Below are 22048 nucleotides of genomic sequence, written 5' to 3'. Positions count from 1 at the left end.
CTCCACAGGCGGACAGCGGCGGCGCAGAGCAGGGCAGACCAGACAGTGCGTGAGGCTGCGGCGACAAGTGTGCTATGTGTCGCTACTACGTCGCAGTGCAATAGAGACGGGGTTAGATTGCCACTGCGAGAGGCAAGTCACAAACATAACGAGACTGGCCTTCTCGCACCTGTGTTGTCGCTGGCCACTTGTGTCGCAAATTCAATTCAACTATTGCATTGCGACCTAGCAGCGACAGCTTGCATGGTTTGGTCGCAGCCAGAATCGCCCCCGCCTATGACTGGAATCGCACCTGAGTTCTGACATTCCAGGTGTCTGATGCTTTTTGGGGGAGTAGTGATGTGTAACTGGTGGAAGTGGAGGGGCCCCATTGAATAGTCTGGGATCTGCAGGCTGTGTTTTTCCGTCCATTCTGACACCACAGAACCCAGACACCCCCGGTAACACCCAGAGGGGGCCGTCTACTTCTGTTTACACCAGGTTTATAAAAAAACACTTTGGTTGCATAATTCTGTCTGTTAGGCCTCTTTCACACATCAGGTTTTCGCCGTCAGGCGCGATCCGGCTTTTTTTTGTAAAACCGGATCCGGCAAAATGCAATGCCGGATCCAGTTTTTCCCCATTGACTTGCATTAGCGCCGTATGGCATTGCGTTTCATCCGTTTTTTGCCGGATCCGGCTACTTGTCTCATTCCGGCGTCTGGAAAAAAACGGCTACTGCAACGTTTTTTGTCTCCGGCGAAAAAGCCGGAAGCGCCGGATCCGACGCTTCCGTCTTTTTGCCACAATGAAAGTCTATGGGCGCCGGAATGCGCCGGATCCAGAAAAAGACGGATCCAGCCACCGGATCCGTTTTTTTAAGTCTGCGCATGCTCAGATCCAATTGGCCTGCCCCCAGGAAACAGATATAACCTACTAGACGGATCCGGCAGAAAAACGGATCCGTTTCTACAGTTCTCCAAAATTTATGCCGGATCCGTTTTTTCTAAAAATAGCCGGATCCTGCCTGACGGCAAAAAACTAATGTGTGAAATTAGCCTTACTAAAACAGTACAGCCAAACGGAATGTCAGAAAGCAAATGTGAACACAACCTAAAAGATCCAGGGTAGAGCGGTGTAAGGCTATGTTCACACTTGCGTTAGGAGGCGCAGCGTACGCTTGCCGTGCAGCTCCGCCCCCTACCGCGCCCCCTCCGGTCAGCTCTTCCTATGGGCGCATGGCGCTGCATGCAATCTGCGTACCCTATCGTTAGCATTGGGTACGCAGGCTGTGCGATGGTATGATTTTGACGGCGCGTGCACCCCTTTGATGGTGCGCCTTGCACATTAAAATGCAACATGGTGCATTTGGCGCACATCGGCGCACCGTCAAAAGGGAGCATGCGCCGTCAAAATCATACCATCGCACAGCCTGCGTACCCAATGCTAACGATAGGGTACGCAGATTGCATGCAGCGCCATGCGCCCATAGGAAGAGCTGACCGGAGGGGGCGGAGCTGCATGGCGAGCGTCCGCTGCGCCTCCTAACACAAGTGTGAAACTAGCCTAAGTGTGTGAGTGTATAGGACATCACTTGTAAAGCTGTGGGTGTAGTGCACATGAGAGCGTACATATCATTGGTGCACAGGGGCCACTACCATCTCCAGAGCAGGCGGAAGTGTGCATTATGATGAGCTATTGGACTGCAGGGCCCATATAGTGTTACTGCACAGTGGCCGCTTCTGCCTGTGCCTGCTGATGAGTGCAGAGATTGTACAGTGTGTCATACGTTGTAGTTACGTCGTAAAGTGTGTCATACTGTACATTGCAGTTATAATGTACGGTGTGTGATACGTTGTACAGTGTTTTATACATTATAATTATATTGTACAGTGTTATATATTGTAGTTATATTGTACAGTGTGTTATATATTGTAGTTACATCATACAGTGCTTGTCATATATTGTAGTTATATTGTACAGTGTATGATATATTATACTTACATTGTACAGTGTGCATCACACATTGTAATTAACTACACAAACGTTGACCAGCATCTCCGAACATAATAAAAGCAAGTGTGAACAGGTGCAAGCCGCTATGACTGCATAATATAATAATAATAATAAATTTTATTTCTATAGCGCCGACATATTCCGCAGCACCTTATATTTCAGAGGGGACTTGTACAGACAATAGACATTACAGCATAACAATAATCACATAGATTATAACAAATACCAAGAGGAATGAGGGCCCTGCTCGCAAGCTTACAGTCTATGAGGAAAGAGGTAGACACGAAAGGTGGGTGGTAACAATTGCCCTGATTGTATGGACCAGCCATAATGTTAAGTGTGTAACAGTACAGACACAGAGGGCTAATGGATGCATAAAGCATGTGGGAACATGATGCAGGGAACCTGGTTATGGTAAAACTTTTGACTGTGCCACTCAGGGATAGATTAGGTTAATATGTTGAGGCGATAGGCCAGTCTGAATTAATGCGTTTTCAGGGCACGCTTAAAATTGTGGGGATTGGGGACTAATCGTATTGACCTGGGAAGTGCATTCCAAAGAATTGGTGCAGCACGTGTAAAGTCTTGGAGACTGGAGTGGGAGGTTCTGATTATTGAGGATGCTAACCTCAGGTCATCAGCAGAACGGAGGGCGCGGTTAGGGTGGTATTCTGAAACAAGGGAGGAGATGTAGGGTGGTGCAGAGCCATGGAGGTCTTTGTGGTTGAGGGTAATAAGTTTATACTGAATTCTGGGGTGGATGGGTAGCCAGTGTAATGACTGGCACAAGGTAGAGGCATCGGTGTAACGATTGGTGAGGAATATGATCCTGGCTGCAGCATTCAAGACAGATTGGAGAGGGGAGAGTTTGGTAAGAGGGAGACCGATTAGAAGAGAGTTACAATAGTTGAGACGAGAATGAATAAGAGAAACAGTGAGAGTTTTTGCGAAGTCCAAAGTAAGAAAAGGTCGAATTCTAGAAATGTTTTTGAGGTGCAGATGACAAGAGCGAGACAGTGATCGTATGTGGGGCACAAAGGAAAGCTCAGAGTCAAGTATGACCCCAAGACAGCGGGTATGTTGCTGGGGAGTAATAGTGGAACCACACACAGAAATAGCAATGTCGGGTAAAGGTACATTAGTAACGGGAGGAAACACAAGGAGTTCAGTCTTTGACAGGTTCAGTTTCAGATATAGTGAGGACATGATGTTAAACAGTGAATACAGCATAACTCTGTGAGCGCTGAGATGCATGCAAACATTGAATATATATTATGTTATATAAAAAATACTTATAAAAATGAAGGTACTTAGCGCATAAATTGGGCAATTCATGAGAGCCCATCAACCATGGCAAGGTGATCTTTCTTGGATGGGAACCTAAACCTAATATTTCTCAAACTTGCAAAGGGCAGATTGGACCCAGCATTCAATAAAAACAGCCTTAGGCCTCCTTCACACTACTGATGTTTCAGGTACTGGACAAACCAGTGCCTGTGTTGCCTGTGTGTGTCATTTGTGTGTCGTTCATGTGCTGTCATGTCGCCGTCAGACTCTGGGCCGGCTGTTCCACCCTCAGCCACTAGGAGGCGACGGACTGTCACGCCGCCCTCGGGCTCGGGGCCTGCTGTCCAGGCCTCGGCCACCAGGAGACGCCGGACTGACATGTCGTCGTCGATCTCGGGGCCTGCTGTTCCGCCCTCAGCCACTAGGAGGCGCCGTGGCTCGTGCCCGAGGGCGGCAACAGTGAAAGGGCTTCTGCGCAGGCGTCTACTGGACGCAGACTCCGCTCCTCTGTCAGTCATGAAGGGGCTGGTGCATCATCATCAGGTCTGGTCCTTGGGGGCGGTCCTGATGACATCACCAGCCCGGGAGCCTGTGAGGGACGACCTGATCCCTCAAATACCTTGGGACTGGGCTTGCAAGCCGCCGGATATATTCTTGGTTCCCCTACGTGTTACTTGTGATTGCCTATTGTTAACTCCGACCTCAGCCTGAACTTCTGACTACTCTGTTGCCTGCCGTTTTTGTACCTTGCATTTCTCCCGATTACTGACGCTGACCTTGGCCTGGATTCCTGACCCCCTCTACTGCCTGACGATTTTGTACCTCCGCTACTCTCCCGGTTTTTGACCTCTGCCTGGACTCTCGACTCTGCCTCTGCCTGCCGTTTCTGTACCTCCACTGCTCGCCTGGTTTCCGACTCCATTTTTGGCTCCCTTCCTGCTTTTCTATTGCGACCGTTCTGCTCTGGCACTCTGCTCCTGTTCAGACAGCGCTTCCTGGGCTCTGCAGTAAATCCAGATCCCTGTATAGGGGTAAAGGGTGTCGGTGCTACTCGGGGTGCTGTCTGTCTGCAGCCCAGACTTGCAGACGGACGCGACATGTGCTTTCCGTGTGCCACACACTGGCGGACATACCGCATGTGCAGCCGGTGCGGCTGCACCGGGGCCTGGAGGTGTCGGGCATCCCCTGCAGGACGGCTAATAATGAGGGCAATCTGGCCTGTTTATTCGGCCCTGAGGCTCCGGGGGCCCCCTGGCCAGATTGCCCTCATGTGTGGCGGGCAGGGAGAGATCCCTGCAGCTCCGCTGCCTGCAAGAGAAAATGGCAGCAGAGCAGAGCTGCAGCGATATGTCCTGCTTCCTGTGTCTGACACAGTCAGCGGCGCGCCTGTGCGATAGAGAGGAAGCTGCCGGTGATGGTGATGCAGCCAGAGAGCGTGCGGAGAGGTGCTGTGTGTGTGTGTATGTATGTGTGTGGGTGTGTGGAGAGGTGAGAGGTGCTGTGAGTGTGTGTCGCTGCAGGGGAACATGCAGAGAGGTGAATGGTGCTGTGTGTGTAGGTGGAAGAGAGGGCAGTGATAGGAGAGAAGGCAATGATGAGGGTGGTAGGGGAGAAAGCAATGATGGTGGCAGTTGAAAGGACAATGATGGGGTGGCGGGAGAGGAGGAAATGATGGAGGTTGTGGAATGGGCAATGATGGTGGCAGTGGAAAGGACAATGATGGGGGTGGTGGGAGTGAAGGCAATGATGATGGCAGTTGAAAGGACAATGATGGGGGAGGAGGAGGAAATGATGGAGGTGGTGGAATGGGCAATGGTGGGGGAGAAGGCAAGGATGGTGGCAGTGGAAAGGACAATGATGGGGCTGGTGGGGAAGGAGGTAATGATGGAGTTGGTGGGGGAGAGGGCAATGATGGGGGTGATGGAGAGGGCAATGATGAGGATGGTGGGGGGAGAAAGCAATGATGGAGGTGGTGGAATGGACAATGATGGGGTGGTGGGGAAAAGGCAATGATGGTGGTAGTGGAAAAGGCAATGATGGAGGTGGTAGTGGAAAGGACAATGTTTGTGGAAAGGGCAATGATGGGTGCAGGGGGTGGAGAACAATGAGGGGTGTGGGGGATTGGGATTGAGCTGCCGCCTCATCACCACCAGAGCTGCTGCACCCCGACCTTCTGTCTCTTCACCACTATCCCGTAGAATGTAAGTCCGCAAGGACAGGGTCCTCTCTCCCCTCTGTACCAGTCTGTCATTGTAAATTTGTTTACTGTTAACGATATCTATAACTTTGTATGTAACCCCCCATCTCATGTACAGCACCATGGAATTAATGGCGCTATATAAATAATAATAATAATAATTGGGATGGGAGGAAGGGGGATTTATAATGGATTTAGGAACAGGGAGGTGGAGGAAGACGTTATATCGCTTATTATGCCTAACAGACCCTTAGTATATGGTGTACTCACTTACTATGTCTAACACAGTCCCTTAGTATATGCTGTACTCACTATGTCTAACACAGTCCCTTAGCATATAGTGTACTCACTTATTATGTATAACACAGTCCCTTAGCATATAGTGTACTCACTAATTCTGTCTAACACCATCCTTAGTTACATAGTTTCCTCTTTTATTATGTATAACATTGTCCCTTATTACATACCATCCTCTCTAGTTATGTATGGTGTCGTCGCTCATTATATAGCTTCCTCTGCTGTTATGTATAGTGCTGTCTCTTACATAGTGTATTCTTGTTATTTTTGTTATTCACGGCATCCTCTTTTATTACATAGTCCCCTCTCTTTTTAGATATAAAATGACTGCTGTTCGAGGAGGCGGTGACCAGACTACCAGTCCATCAGCTCCTCCATTAGAAAGGAAGCTTTCCCATGCTCCATCAGCCATCATTGCATTATACAGCTAACAAGACAGGACGGTATGTAATAAACAGGGCTCTATATAATCCAATATGTAAGGGACGGTTCTGTACATAACAAGAGAGGGCACTGTAAAAGGGACAGCAATATACATATTAAAAGAGACTATGTAATATATATACATGTATGTGTGTGTGGCTATATCTCTATATATAACAGTGAATGTATGTATGTGTGTGTATCACCAACCAATCACGAAGCATCTTTCATTTTACCAGAGCTGTTCAAAAGAAGTTGAGCTATGATTGGTTGCTGTGAGCAACAGTTTTCCTTGCAACCAATCACTAAGCATCTCTCATTTCACCAGAGCTGGTTAAAAGTAGCTGAGCTGTGATTGGTTACTATGAGCAAGTTTTCCCACTTGACAACACCTCAGCAGACACTGACATGGTGGGAGAAGTCTAGCATCCCCAGGAACATAAGCTCCCAGCCATTGTCTGACCCCCAGAAAGGAGCAGAGAGCATATGACAGAAATGAATCCCCCCTCCCTGCCCATATACACATCAAACATCCTCCATCCCATAGGCACATCTTCCCTCTTAAAGGGATTATTGGTATGGAAGTTAGAGCAAATCCATCTAGGGCTTTGGTTTTGACTCCAGGCCTCTCTTAAAGGGATCCCTGGTATGGAAGTTAGGACCGTTCCAATGAGCTCTGTGGTTCTGACCCCAGGGTCTCTTAAAGGGATCATTGGTATGGAAGTTAGGGCAAATCCACTCTGCGCTTTGGTACTGACCCCAGGCCTTGCTTAAAGGGATCTCCATTATGGAAGTCAAGGCAAATCCATCCAGCGCTTTGGTTCTGACCCCAGGCTCTCTTAAAGGGATCTCCTGTATGGAAATTAGGGCAAATCCCTCAACGCAATGATTCTGACCCCAGGGTTCTGTTAAAGGGATCATTGGTATGCAAGTCATGTCAAATCCACTTAGCGCTCTGGTTCTGACCCCAGGCCTCTCTTAAAGGGATCTCCGGTATGGAAGTTAGGGTAAATCCCTCAGCGCTCTGATTCTCACCCCAAGCTTCTATTAAAGGGATCTCCAGTATGGAAGTTAGGGTAAAACCCTCAGCGCTCTGATTCTCACCCCAGGCTTCTATTAAAGGGATCATTGGTATGGAAGTCAGGACAAATACACTCAGCGCTCTGGTTCTGACCCCAGGCATCTCTTAAAGGGATCCCCGGTATGGAAGTCAGGACCGTTCCACTCAGCGCTCTGGTTCTGACCCCAGGCTGACGGGATGATGTGGGATATTAGGGGTAGTAGTCCGGTGGCTTTGACAGGATGATGTGGGATATTAGGGGTAGTAGTCCGATGGCTCTGGCTGGCGGGACGATGTGGGATATTAGGGGTAGTAGTCTGGTAGCTCTGGCTGACGGGATGATGTGGGATATTAGGGGTAGTAGTCCGGTGGCAATGACGGGATGATGTGGGATATTAGGGGTAGTAGTCCGGCGGCTCTGACGGGATGATGTGGGATATTAGGGGTAGTAGTCCGGTCGCTCTGGGTGACGGGATGATGTGGGATATTAGGGGTAGTAGTCCGGTGGCTCTGGCTGACAGGATGATAAAAGGAAGGGGGCCCAGACACATTTCTTGCACAGGGGACCCAAGCTGTCAGTGTCCGCCCCTGGATACATTGTACAGTGTGCCTGTCATACACCATGGATACATTGTACAGCGTGCTTGTCATACACAGTGCATACATTGTACAGCGTGCTTGTCATACACTGTGGCTACATTGTACGGCGTGCTTGTCGTACACTGTGGATACATTATACGGAGTGCTTGTCATACGTTGTGGATACATTGTGCGGCGTGTTTGTCATACACTGTGGATACATTGTGCGGCGTGCTTGTCATACGCTGTGGATACATTGTACGGCGTGTTTGTCATACACTGTGGATACATTAAAAAATTCTTTATTAATTAACAATTTTAAAAATATTTGCATAGTTCAAAAATACAGTACAGGAACAAACAAATATGACACCAACTAGCTCCCCACAAACAGTGTTAACTGCTGCTTAGCATGAGACAAGGCGCCATTACAACCTCTCATTTTGCAATTTTACCACTGGTATGGAGATTTTAAAACTGCCTATAACAGACACCATCCCCCTTGTTCATTGCTGTGCCAAACTACACCCACACAATGGCCACACTGGGGGATGTCACAATAAAAATCAGGCCTTCAAAACCACTACCCATCTTCCTCTAAACATGCAATCACAACTCGGGTGTTAACCCATGCTGAAGTAAACCAAGAGGAGAATGTGCCCAACCTTAATAAAGTGTAAGTATTTACATATTGCAACAGTCTGCCTTGCACACATTACCTGGATCCCTGCAGCATCAAGACCAGTGAAAAGGAGCCTGTGTCACTCAGCCCCGACGCGCACGTTTCGCCCTGCTTCCTCGGGGGGCATGTCTACACCGAGGGTACGATCACCTTATATATGCACCCTGGCCCTGGGTAAGAAATTCCACAATCATAGGAAATGTATGTTGCCTGAGTGAACGTGGACGGCGCATGCACCGACGGAGCTCCGCTCCTGTAAAAAAGCGGCCATCAAGGCACGGCCATGGTGGCTAAACCACATCCCCCCGTGATGACGCGGTGATGGGGTGTGGAGCCAGCAGCTAATGCCGTTGCCCGGAAGCCCGAGCGCGCCCAAGTCCGCGCATGCGCACTACGTCACTCTGGGTAATAGAACCGTGTGTGCCTAAATCTCGTGAGAGTTCGCGCTTATGCCGTGTTGCCGAGAGACAATGAAACCCGCGGCTAATACCGGTTGCCTGGATACCCAAACCGCACAAAAGATTGCGCATGAGCTGTGCTACCACTACAGAGTGAGAACCGCTGCTTTGCCAATTACCTGGATGCCACCAAAACACACATCACCATATTACCACATTTGCATGGTAGATCACTCCAATATTTAAATGTTAGATCACATAAACAAACAAATCAGTGGTATTACTGCTGGAACACCCCATATCATTGCACCGTGGTCCACTATGGAAACGGAGTATCAATTAGAATACCATATACAAAAGCTAATAGTTAGCAAAAGCATACTCAAGCCTCCCATATACATACAAATAATCCCCATAGACAATGATAAACGGTTGCCCAACACAAACACCCCTAACTGATGATTACTTTAATGGTGTGATACCTAACTTATTGACAATATATGGCAGAAAAAATATGTCGATTAACCAATCCTACTGGAATGATACCTTCCTCCCAATCCCTCCCTCCCCACATGATTGATAATGAAAAAATGTCCAATAGAGCAGAAGGAAGTCTAAAATGGAGAAGATCCATGGTGCATTTCCACATCCGGGATTAACCATAGCCGTAAGCTACCGGCATAGTGATGTAAACACACTTCCTCCATGTTGACCATAGTAGCAGGACACCTCTTGCAATCCGGGGTAACCTTCAGGAACCAAGGACTCCATCACACCCATGCCAGGAATATGCAATATAGAAGAGACAAAAATAAATTAACTAGAAAATTCATAACACATAAAAAATGCAAATATGCACCCACGACGATCTCCTGCACTGCATCACTGAGAGGTTACTATAGTTCACTGGTCTCACTTTATGGCAAAAGCTGCGTGGGAACTTTCTCACACAGCAATGCCAAAAGTGAGACTAGGGACTATTTTTTTACAGTGGCGGAGGAATACAGTGCGGAAGGATACCTACCTCCCGTCATTGTACTCCTGGGGCCCCTAGAGAGCGGTGGCATCAGCTGATGCTGCTGTTCTCCACGGGAGATCGTCGTGGGACACTCGTGGATTTCTGCGGATCAGGGAGTATATCGGTTGTTTGTTATTTTAATATTTTTTAAAGATGACACTGGCTTCGGGGAACAAAGTGACAAGTGATGGTGAGTATGTACTCTATGTTATATGTACTGTATGTCTATATGCATGTATTGTATGAATGTATTGTATGTAGTGTGTATGTTGTATGTCTGTAGCATGTTTTATGTATGTTGTATGTATGTAGTATGTATGTAGTATGTATTATGTATGTATGTTGTATGAATGTAGTATATATGTATGTATGTAGTATGTATGTATGTTGTATGAATGTAGTATATATGAAGTATGTATGTAGCATGTATGTATGTTGTATGAATGTAGTATATATGTAGTATGTATGTATGTTGTATGAATGTAGTATGTATGTAGTATTTATTTATTTTTTTTTTACATTCAACACATTAGCCGGATGATGGGACTACTACTGTCCCATCATTGGCTAATGTGTCAATCACTGTCATTATAGCAGGCATAGCCCGATGGGACTTGTAGTCCCATCGGACGATGCCTGCACACACACACAACCCCCGGCAGGCCCGCACAGACCCCCGGCAGGCCCGCACAGACCCCCGGCAGGCCCGCACAGACCCCCGGCAGGCCCGTTCAGACCCCGCCCGCACACACATACACGCACAGTGTCCGCCCACGCACCGCCCACACTCTTCCCCCCTCCCGAACTGGATATGCAAGTAAAGAAAGGGTTTTTTTTAATTCCGATATTTGTGCCCCATTGACTTGCATGGGACTTCCGGTATCGGAATCGGCGATACCCGATACTTTTTGGGTATCGGTCTGATCCAATCCGATCCGATACTTCTCAATATCGGAAAGTATTGCTCAACACTACTCAGGAGAGATTTGCTGCAAGGCAGTCTCCTCTGCAATCTCTTCTGCAGTGGATAAAGAGCAGGAGACTGCAGAATGTGAGGGTCTGGATTCCTGCATAGCGACCGCAAAAACCTGACTCCTAACAGTTCCCTTGAAAGTATTGGAGTCTGTATTTTCCCTTTATAGGGGGTTTTTTCTTCCTTTTTTGTTTTGGTTTTATTGGTAACTCTTGACTTTTTAGGTGGGTGCATATTTGCATTTTTTATGTGTTATGAATTTTCTAGTTCATTTATTTTTGTCTCTTCTATATTGCATATTCCTGGCATGGGTGTGATGGAGTCCATGGTTCCTGAAGGTTACCCCGGATTGCAAGAGGTGTCCTGCTACTATGGTCAACATGGAGGAAGTGTGTTTACATCACTATGCCGGTAGCTTACGGCTATGGTTAATCCCGGATGTGGAAAATGCACCATGGATCTTCCCCATTTTGGACTTCCTTCTGCTCTATTGTACATTTTTTCATTATCATTCATGTGGGGAGGGAGGTATTGGGAGGAAGGTATCATTCCAGTAGGATTGGTTAATCGACACATTTTTTCTGCCATATAGTGTCAATAAGTTAGGTATCACACCATTAAAGTAATCATCAGTTAGGGGTGTTTGAGTTGGGCAACCGTTTATCATTGTCTATGGGGATTATTTGTATGTATATGGGAGGCTTGAGTATGCTTTTGCTAACTATTAGCTTTTGTATATGGTATTCTAATTGATACTCCGTTTCCATAGTGGACCACGGTGCAATGATATGGGGTGTTCCAGCAGTAATACCATTGATTTGTTTGTTTATGTGATCTAACATTTAAATATTGGAGTGATCTACCATGCAAATGTGGTAATATGGTGATGTGTGTTTGGTGGCATCCAGGTAATTGGCATAGCAGCGGTTCTCACTCTGTAGTGGTAGCACAGCTCATGCGCAATCTTTTGTGCGGTTTGGTTATCCAGGCAACCGGTATTAGCCGCGGGTTTCATTGTCTCTCAGCAACACGGCATAAGTGCGAACTCTCGCGAGATTTAGGCACACACGGTTCTATTACCCAGAGTGACGTAGTGCGCATGCACGGACTTGGGCGTGCTCGGGCATCCGGGCAATGGCATTAGCTGCTGGCTCCACACCCCATCACCGCGTCATCACGGGGGGATGTGGTTTAGCCACCATGGCCGTGCCTTGATGGCCGCTTTTTGACAGGAGCGGAGCTCCGTCGGTGTATGCGCCGGCCACGTTCACTCAGGCAACATACATTTCCTATGATTGTGGAACTTCTTACCCAGGGCCAGGGTGCATATATAAGGTGAACGTACCCTCGGTGTAGACATGCCCCCCGAGGAAGCAGGGAGAAACGTGCGCGTCGGGGCTGAGTGACACAAGCTCCTTTTCACTGGTATTGATGCTGCAGGGATCCAGGTAATGTGTGCAAGGCAGACTGTTGCAATATGTAAATACTTACACTTTATTAAGGTTGGGCACATTCTCCTCTTGGTTTACTTCAGCATGGGTTAACACCCGACTTGTGATTGCATGTTTAGAGGAAGATGGGTAGTGGTTTTGAAGGCCTGATTTTTATTGTGCTATCCCCCAGTGTGGCCATTGTGTGGGTGTAGTTTGGCACAGCAATGAACAAGGGGGATGGTGTCTGTTATAGGCAGTTTTAAAATCTCCATACCAGTGGTAAAATTGCAAAATGAGAAGTTGTAATGGCGCCTTGTCTCATGCTAAGCAGCAGTTAACACTGTTTGTGGGGAGCTAGTTGTTGTCATATTTGTTTGTTCCTGTACTGTATTTTTGAACTATGCAAATATTTTTTAAATTGTTAATTATTAAAGAATTTTTTGATACTTTATGAATCATTGGTTTATGCTCATGTCTTTTGGGGCCGTGTAGGAGCCACCAGTGGGTTGATTCATATTTTGTATTCATGAGCTCACATGTGTTGTGATTTGGCAATTCAAGGACTGATATATTGTGATTTACTGTTGTTCTAACAGTGTGCCGTTGGACTATGGATTTCAAGTCTAGAGAAAATTCTTGGCTAGCAAAAGCGACTGATGTTTTTAAGAAAGGTACAGGTTCAAATATGAGTTCTTTGTGTGTTAATAGTCAAGAGGTTTTAAAGAAATACAGAAACATACTTCACAAGAAACCGAAAGTCTGGTGGACGAGGACTGCCCTACAAAATTATTGGGACTAAAAAATCATCCCACGTGGGCTGAGAATCCAGGTTCTTCCTTCCTTTGAGTTGGAAGATGACATCTTGATCCAGAGATGGATAAAGGCAGCAAATACTTGTTCCCTGGAATTTATCCAGATAATTATTGATAAAAACAATATGACCCTGGTTAGAATGGAGGATGAAATTAAAGACCTGGAAAAAAAACTACAGGCTGAAATGACGGCTGCCAATTTCCAGGAAGCCATCTCCAATTTGGAGAAGGATATGGAAAAATGGGAGAAAACAATCAGTACGGATAAATTCAACAAGTTTGAAAGGGATAATACAGATTTTGCCACAGGCAAGATTTTTCGCTAGCAGATGAAGAAAAACTCAGTTAAAAGGGACTTTTCACGAAGCTCTTCTGCACAATCATTCTCTTCAGTCAGTGAGAACGAGAGCCAAGCCATTGAGGTGGACACAAGACCACGCACCAGACAATTGGGAAAGAGAGATCAGCATTTTTTTAAAATAAATCGACGGGATGATCAGTTAAAGGTAATCAACCTGTCCCAACACATATTAACAGACAGTCAGGTGGCTGTGTTGCAAAAGGGATTGATTTTTTTTGTTTCATCCTATTTAGACCCCTTTACGTTAATCAAAGACCTACATTTATTCTCAAGAAAACTGGTCCTTCAAAAGATTCATACAAAACCTGAGAATCTTGATTTTTTTCCGACAAGAGAGGAGCAGGAAGCTCTAGCTAACTTGCAATCCCTTCTGGATGAACAAACTGAGGAGGTGAGCAATATTCCGAATCATTTGATTGGAAAATCAAAAAAATTTCCCCCAATATCATTGGTACCGGCGGTGGAGGTGTTTACCAAGCTTGTGGCAAGGGATATTGTTACGTTGTCATCTAAACAGAAAAGAGGGTCAAATTTAACTGATCTTGAAAGAAGAGCTCTATCCGCGATGGAGGGGTGGGATGACGTGGTGTTTAACCCCTTCATGACCCAGCCTATTTTGACCTTAATGACCTGGCCATTTTTTGCAATTCTGACCAGTGTCCCTTTATGAGGTAATAACTCTGGAACACTTCAACGCATCTTAGCGATTCTGAGATTGTTTTTTCGTGACATATTGGGCTTCATGTTAGTGGTAAACTTAGGTCGATAATTTTTGCGTTTATTTGTGAAAAAAACAGAAATTTGGCGAAAATTTTGAAAATTTCGCAATTTTCAAATTTTGAATTTTTATTCTGTTAAACCAGAGAGTGATGTGACACAAAATAGTTACTAAATAACATTTCCCACATGTCTACTTTACATCAGCACAATTTTGGAAACAATTTTTTTTTTGTTAGGAAGTTATAAGGGTTAAAAGTTGACCAGCGATTTCTCATTTTTACAACTATATTTACAAAACCATTTTTTTTAGGGACCACCTCACATTTGAAGTCACTTTGAGGGGTCTATATGGCAGAAAATACCCAAAAGTGACACCATTCTAAAAACTGCACCCCTCAAGCTACTCAAAACTACATTCTAGGAGATTATTAACCCTTCAGGTGCTTCACAGGAACTAAAGCAACGTGGAAGGAAAAAATGGACATTTTATTTTTTGCACCACAAATTTTCTTTTATCATTAATTTTTTTCATTTTCACATGGGCTACAGGATAAAATGGATCCTAAAATTTGTTGGGCAATTTCTCCTGAGTACACTGATACCTCATATGTGGTCATAAACCACTGTTTGGGAGCACGGCAGGGCTCGGAAGGGAAGGAGAACATTTGACTTTTTGAATGGAAAATATGCTGGAATATTTAGCGCTTGCCATGTCGTGTTTGGAGAGTCGCTGTGCGCCTAAGCACTGGAGCTTCCCCACAAGTGACCCCATTTTGGAAACTAGACCCCCCAAGGAACTTATCTACATGCATAGTGATCACTTTGAACCCCCCAGGTGCTTCACAAATTGATCGGTAAAAAAAAAGTACTTTTTTTTCACAAAAATTTTCTTTTGGTCTCAGTTTTTTCATTTTCACATGGGCAACAGGATAAAATGGATCCTAAAATGTGTTGGGCAATTTCTCCTGAGTGCACAGATACCTTATATGTGGTCATAAACCACTCTTTGGGCGCACGGCAGGGTCCGTAAGTGAAGGAGCGCTATTTGACTTTTTGAATGGAAAATTCGCTCCAATCGTTATCGGACACCATGTCGCGTTTGGAGAGCCCCTGTGTACCTAAACATTGGAGCTCCCCCACAAGTGACACCATTTTGGAAACTAGACCCCTTAAGGAACTTATCTAGATGTGTAGGGAGCACTTTGAACCCCCAAGTGCTTTACAAAAGTTTATAACGTAGAGCAGTGAAAATAAAAAATCATTTTTTTTCCTCAAAAAAGATTTTTTAGCACGCTATTTTTTATTTTCACAAGGGTAACAGGAGAAATTGGACCACAAAAGTTGTTGTCCAGTTTGTCCTGAGTACGCTGGTACCCCATATGTGGGGGGGAACCACTGTTTGGGCGCACAGCAGGGCTCAGAAGGGAAGAAGTGCCATTTGACTTTTTGAAATGAAAATTAGCTCCAATCGTTAGCGGACACCATGTTGTGTTTGGAGAGCCACCGGGGGGCCTAAACTTTGGAGCTCCCCCACAAATGACCCCAGTATGGAAACTAGACCCCCTAAGGAACTTATCTAGATGCATAGTGAGCACTTTGAACCCCCAGGTGCTTCACAGAAGTTTATAACGCAGAGCCGTGAGAATAAAAAATATTTTTTTTCTTAAAAAAAATATTTTTAGTCCGCAATTTTTTATTTTCACAGGGGTACCAGGATAAATTGGACCCCAAAAGTTGTTGTACAGTTAGTCCTGAGTACACTGGTACCCCATATGTGGGGGGGCCAACTGTTTGGGCACACGTCGGGACTCAGCAGGGAGGTAGTGACATTTTGAAATGCTGACTTTGATGGCATGGTCTGAGGGTGTCATGTTACATTTGCAGAGCCCCTGTGTGCCTAAACACTAGAAACCCCCAGCATGTGACCTCATTTTGGAAACTAGACCCCCCAAGGAACTTATCTAGATGTGTGGTGAGCACCTTGAACCCCCAAGTGCTTCACAGAAGTTTATAACGCAGAGCCGTGAAAATAAAAAATCATTTTTTTTCCTCAAAAAAAAAAAGATTTTTAGCCCGCAATTTTTTTTCACAACAGTAACAGGATGAATTGGACCCCAAAAGTTGTTGTACAGTTTGTCCTGAGTACGCTGATACCCCATATGTGGGGGGGAACCACTGTTTGGGCACACGTCAGGGCTCGGAAGGGAAGTAGTGACATTTTGAAATGCTGACTTTGATGGCATGGTCTGCGGGCATCATGTTACATTTGCAGAGCCCTTGATGTACCTAAACTGTGGAAACCCCCCCCAAGTGACCCCATTTTGGAAACTAGACCCCATAAGGAAGTTGCCTAAATGTGTGGTGAGCACACTGAACCCCCAAGTGCTTCACAGAAGATTATAACGCAGAGCCATGAAAATAAAAAATAATTTTTTTTCCTCAAAAAATGATTTTTTAGCTCTCAATTTTTTATTTTCACAAGGGTAACAGGAGAAATTGGACCCCAAAAGTTGTTGTCCAGTTTGTCCTGAGTATGCTGGTACCCCATATGTGGGGGGGAACCATTGTTTGGGCACACGTCAGGGCTCGGAATGGAAGTAGTGACGTTTTGAAATGCAGACTTTGATGGAATAGTCTGCGGTCGTAATTACGTTTGCAGAGCCCCTGATGTGCCTAAACAGTGGAAACCCCCCACAAGTGACCCCATTTTGGAAACTAGACCTTCCAAGGAACGTATGTAAGATGTGTTGTGAGCACTTTGAGCCCCCAAGTGCTTCACAGAAGTTTATAATGCAGAGACATGAAAATGAAAAAATCATTTTTTTCCACAAAAATAATTTTTTAGCCCCCAATTTTTTATTTTCCCAAGGGTAACACGGGAAATTAGTCCCCAAAAGTTGTTGTGCAATTTTTCCTGAGTACGCTGATACCCCATATGTTGGGGTAAATCACTGTTTGGGCACATGTCAGGGCTTGGAAGGGAGGATGCACCGTTTGACTTTTTGAACGCAAAATTGGCTGGAATCAATGGTTGCACCATGTCGCGTTTGGAGACCCCCTGATGTGCCTAAACAGTGGAAACCCCTCAATTCTAACTCCAACCCTAACCCCAACACACCCCTAACCACAGCTCTAACCCTAACACATCCCTAACCACAAGCCTAACCCTAATTCCAACGCTAACCCTAATTCCAACCCTAATTCTAATCCTAATTCCAACCCTAACCCTAATTCCAACCCTAACCCTAATTCCAACCCTAACCCTAATTCAACCCTAACCTTCTTTCCAACCCTAACCCTCTTTCCAATCCTAACCCTAACCCTCTTTCCAACCCTAACCCTCTTTCCAACCCTAACCCTAACCCTCTTTCCAACCCTAACCCTTTCCAACCCTAACCCTAACCCTCTTTCTAACCCTAACCCTCTTTCCAACCCTAACCCTAACCCTCTTTTCAACCCTAACCCTAACCCTCTTTTCAACCCTAACCCTAACCCTAATGGAAAAATAAAAATAAAAATATTTTCTTTACTTTATTAGTTGTGCCTACCTATGGGGGTGATAATCGGGGGGTTTATTTACTTTTTCTTTCATTTTGATCACTGTGAGAGTGATCAAAATGAAAGAATGGAATCTGCAGCTGCGCATGCGCCCGCCATTTTCAAGATGGCGGCGCCCATGAACCGGACCCGCCGGACACCGGGAGCGACAGGGGGACTTAGAAGGTGCCGGGGGAGGTGAGATGGGGTGAGGGGGTTATCGGAAGCTGGCGGGGAGCAGGGGGAATGGGAGGGGGGCAGATGATGACAGCGGCGGCAGATCGCCGCTGTCATTCAGTTGCGGGGGGGGGCGATCGCCGGTGGGGGGGGTGGAATCGGTGTCTCCAGCCATGTCCGATGCTACAGCAGCATCGGCCATGGCTGGATTGTAATATTTCATCAATTTTCATTGATGAAATATTACTATCGCTCTGATTTGGCTGTTTCACTTTTAACAGCTAATCAGAGCGATCGTAGCCACGTGGGGGCGAAGCCACGCCCCCTGTGGCGAAGAACAAAGCCCCCTGTATCTGCGGGTCGGGTGACCTTTCAGTGACCTAGGTCACCCGACCCGCAGGGGGCTTTAAAGTCATGACGCCACATGGGCGTCATGGGTCGTTCTGGCACGACTTTTCATGACACCTACGTGGCGTCAAAGGTCGTGAAGGGGTTAAGATGGCTGATAAAGGTGGCAATATTGTTATATGGCCAAAAAGCATGTACATCTGCCAGGCCGAGAAATTGCTGAATAATAGAAACTGTTATAAACAACTCACCTTTAATCCAACCAGTAAATTTCAAACGATATTGGTGGACATTTTGGAATCAGCCCTTGAACACCACATCATTCCGAAGAGATTGGATGATTTGATTAAAAAATTGAAACCCAAATTGCCAACTTTTTATCTTATTCCTAAGGTCCTCAAGCAAAGAGGGGTTATGCAAGGTGATTTGTGACATCATTGATTATTATTTAAAGCCACTGGCTGAGGAGCTTCCATCGTGTATTAAGGACACGACTGCAGCTTTCAACCACCTGAACCATGTTCACCTAAACACTGAGATGGTGTTAGTGACAGCGGATGTTGAGGCGCTCTATGCCTCCATCCGTCATGAGGATGACATCAGAACGGTCCGGTGGTTTTTACTCGTCAGCAATGTAACTAAACCCATGGCTGCCCTTGTGATTGAATCGTTAGAATTTGTCTTAAAACATAACGTGTTTACGTTTGACAAAAATTTTTTTTTACAACATCAAGGTACTGCCATGGGGGCTGCTTGCGCTCCGTCTTATGCAAATTTATTTTTGGGGTTCTGGGAGCGAGAAATTTTTATTAGCGATCAAATACCTGGAATGAATCGCATCCACAACTGGATGCGATTCATCGATGATGTTTTGTTCATATGGGAGGGATCACTTGAGGACCTTGAAACTACCATGAGTTGTCTAAATGACAATGTGTATAATATTCATCTTACCTATAAATTTGGACGTTCCATTGATTTTTTGGACCTCTCTATTGCAGCTTTCAAAGAAAGGGTTCTGTCTACTACTATCTTTCGCAAGGAAACTGCTACGAACTCTCTACTCCAGGCCAATTCTTTTCACCCAAAGTCATTGATTCAGGGTATCCCTATTGGGCAATTTCTCCGAGTTAAATGCCTATGCTCGGATAATCAACAATTTGAGAGGCAATCAAAAGATTTGGCTCAACGATTTGAGGCACGTGGCTACAGCCATAGAAGTATTCGGAAGTGCTATAATAGAGCCAAGAAGACTCCAAGGGATGCATTATTGTGCCAGGCACGTAAAGACCATTTGGGTGACAATAAGGTGAGGTTCATTACTCCTTTCCATGATCAATGGAATGAATGTAGAGATGTTTTAAAAAAGTATTGGAGTGTTTTGCTCACGGATCCGGTCTTGGGCAAATTACTTGACCCTGTTCCTTCAATGGTGGCCAAACGAGCACGAAATTTGCGTGACCGGTTGGTGCACAGCCATTTTGAATCAGGTAATAGGGAGCCCACGGTGGTGAATACAGGCTTTTTTCCTTGCGGGTTATGTAAGGCCTGCGCCAATGTGGTAAGAAGCAACACCTTCGTGAATCATGATGGGTCACAAGTGTTTGAAATTCGAAAACGTATTACTTGCTCTTAAAAAGGAGTAATATACCATGCTTCATGCCCATGTAAGAAGGTGTACGTGGGGCTTACGTCCCATGAACTCAAGATTCGTACAAGGGAACATTGTCTGGACATCGGAAAGGCTAAGTCTGCCATTGATGACACGGGATTAAAAACGCTTCCTAGACATTTCAAGAAATTCCATGATTGTAAGCCTCTTGTGTTGAGAATTAGGGGGATTGATATGATAACTTTGAGATCAAGGGGTGGAGATATTGTTATGGAACTGGGGAAATTGGAATGTAAATGGATCTATAGGTTAGGTACACTTAGTCCGGCAGGTTTGAATGAAAATGCTGGTTTTGGGGCGTTTCTATAAGTATTGGAGTCTGTATTTTCCCTTTATAGGGGTTTTTTTCTTCCTTTTTTGTTTTGGTTTTATTGGTAACTCTTGACTTTTTAGGTGGGTGCATATTTGCATTTTTTATGTGTTATGAATTTTCTAGTTCATTTATTTTTGTCTCTTCTATATTGCATATTCCTGGCATGGGTGTGATGGAGTCCATGGTTCCTGAAGGTTACCCCGGATTGCAAGAGGTGTCCTGCTACTATGGTCAACATGGAGGAAGTGTGTTTACATCACTATGCCGGTAGCTTACGGCTATGGTTAATCCCAGATGTGGAAATACACCATGGATCTTCTCCATTTTAGACTTCCTTCTGCTCTATTGGACATTTTTTTATTATCAATCATGTGGGGAGGGAGGGATTGGGAGGAAGGTATCATTCCAGTAGGATTGGTTAATCGACACATTTTTTCTGCCATATAGTGTCAATAAGTTAGGTATCACACCATTAAAGTAATCATCAGTTAGGGGTGTTTGTGTTGGGCAACCGTTTATCATTGTCTATGGGGATTATTTGTATGTATATGGGAGGCTTGAGTATGCTTTTGCTAACTATTAGCTTTTGTATATGGTATTCTAATTGATACTCCGTTTCCATAGTGGACCACGGTGCAATGATATAGGGTGTTCCAGCAGTAATACCATTGATTTGTTTGTTTATGTGATTTAACATTTAAATATTGGAGTGATCTACCATGCAAATGTGGTAATATGGTGATGTGTGTTTTGGTGGCATCCAGGTAATTGGCATAGCAGCGGTTCTCACTCTGTAGTGGTAGCACAGCTCATGCGCAATCTTTTGTGCGGTTTGGGTATCCAGGCAACCGGTATTAGCCGCGGGTTTCATTGTCTCTCGGCAACACGGCATAAGCGCGAACTCTCACGAGATTTAGGCACACACGGTTCTTTTACCCAGAGTGATGTAGAGCGCATGCGCGGACTTGGGCGTGCTCAGGCATCCGGGCAACGGCATTAGCTGCTGGCTCCACACCCCATCACCGCGTCATCACGGGGGGATGTGGTTTAGCCACCATGGCCGTGCCTTGATGGCTGCTTTTTGACAGGAGCGGAGCTCCGTCGGCACACGCGCCGTCCACGTTCACTCAGGTGACATACATTTCCTATGATTGTGGAACTTCTTACCCAGGGCCAGGGTGCATATATAAGGTGAACGTACCCTCAGTGTAGACATGCCCCCAGAGGAAGCAGGGCGAAACGTGCGCGTCGGGGCTGAGTGACACAGGCTCCTTTTCAATGGTATTGATGCTGCAGGGATCCAGGTAATGTGTGCAAGGCAGACTGTTGCAATATGTAAATACTTACACTTTATTAAGGTTGGGCACATTCTCCTCTTGGGTTAATACCCGAGTTGATTGCATGTTTAGAGGAAGATGGGTAGTGGTTTTGAAGGCCTGATTTTTATTGTGCTATCCCCCAGTGTGGCCATTGTGTGGGTGTAGTTTGGCACAGCAATGAACAAGGGGGATGGTGTCTGTTATAGGCCGTTTTAAAATTTCCATACCAGTAGTAAAATTGCAAAATGAGAAGTTGTAATGGCGCCTTGTCTCATGCTAAGCAGCAGTTAACACTGTTTGTGGGGAGCTAGTTGGTGTCATATTTGTTTTTTCCTGTACTGTATTTTTGAACTATGCAAATATTTTTAAAATTGTTAATAAAGAATTTTTTGATACTTTTTGAATCATTAGTTTATGCTCATGTCTTTTGGGGCCGTGTAGGAGCCA

At 45.5% G+C, this 22048-nt stretch overlaps 1 long non-coding RNA gene across 2 annotated transcripts; it reads left to right on the top strand.

The window, feature by feature from the left end:
* Positions 1–104: 104 nt before the first annotated feature.
* On the top strand, positions 105–21946 carry LOC141083215 (uncharacterized). 2 transcript variants are annotated; one of them, XR_012230668.1, is made up of 3 exons: positions 105–311; positions 6093–6219; positions 19299–21946. It is a non-coding gene; the product is annotated as an uncharacterized lncRNA (long non-coding RNA). The 2 variants fall into 2 exon arrangements; XR_012230669.1 differs by lacking the exon at positions 19299–21946 and adding an exon at positions 12939–13633.
* The last annotated feature ends 102 nt before the right edge of the window (positions 21947–22048 follow it).

Source organism: Dendrobates tinctorius, unplaced genomic scaffold (assembly GCF_039654945.1).
Source record: "Dendrobates tinctorius isolate UK_male_01 unplaced genomic scaffold, ASM3965494v1 ptg000004l, whole genome shotgun sequence".
Taxonomy (NCBI): domain Eukaryota; kingdom Metazoa; phylum Chordata; class Amphibia; order Anura; family Dendrobatidae; genus Dendrobates; species Dendrobates tinctorius.
This window is presented reverse-complemented; position numbering and strand designations above follow the sequence as displayed.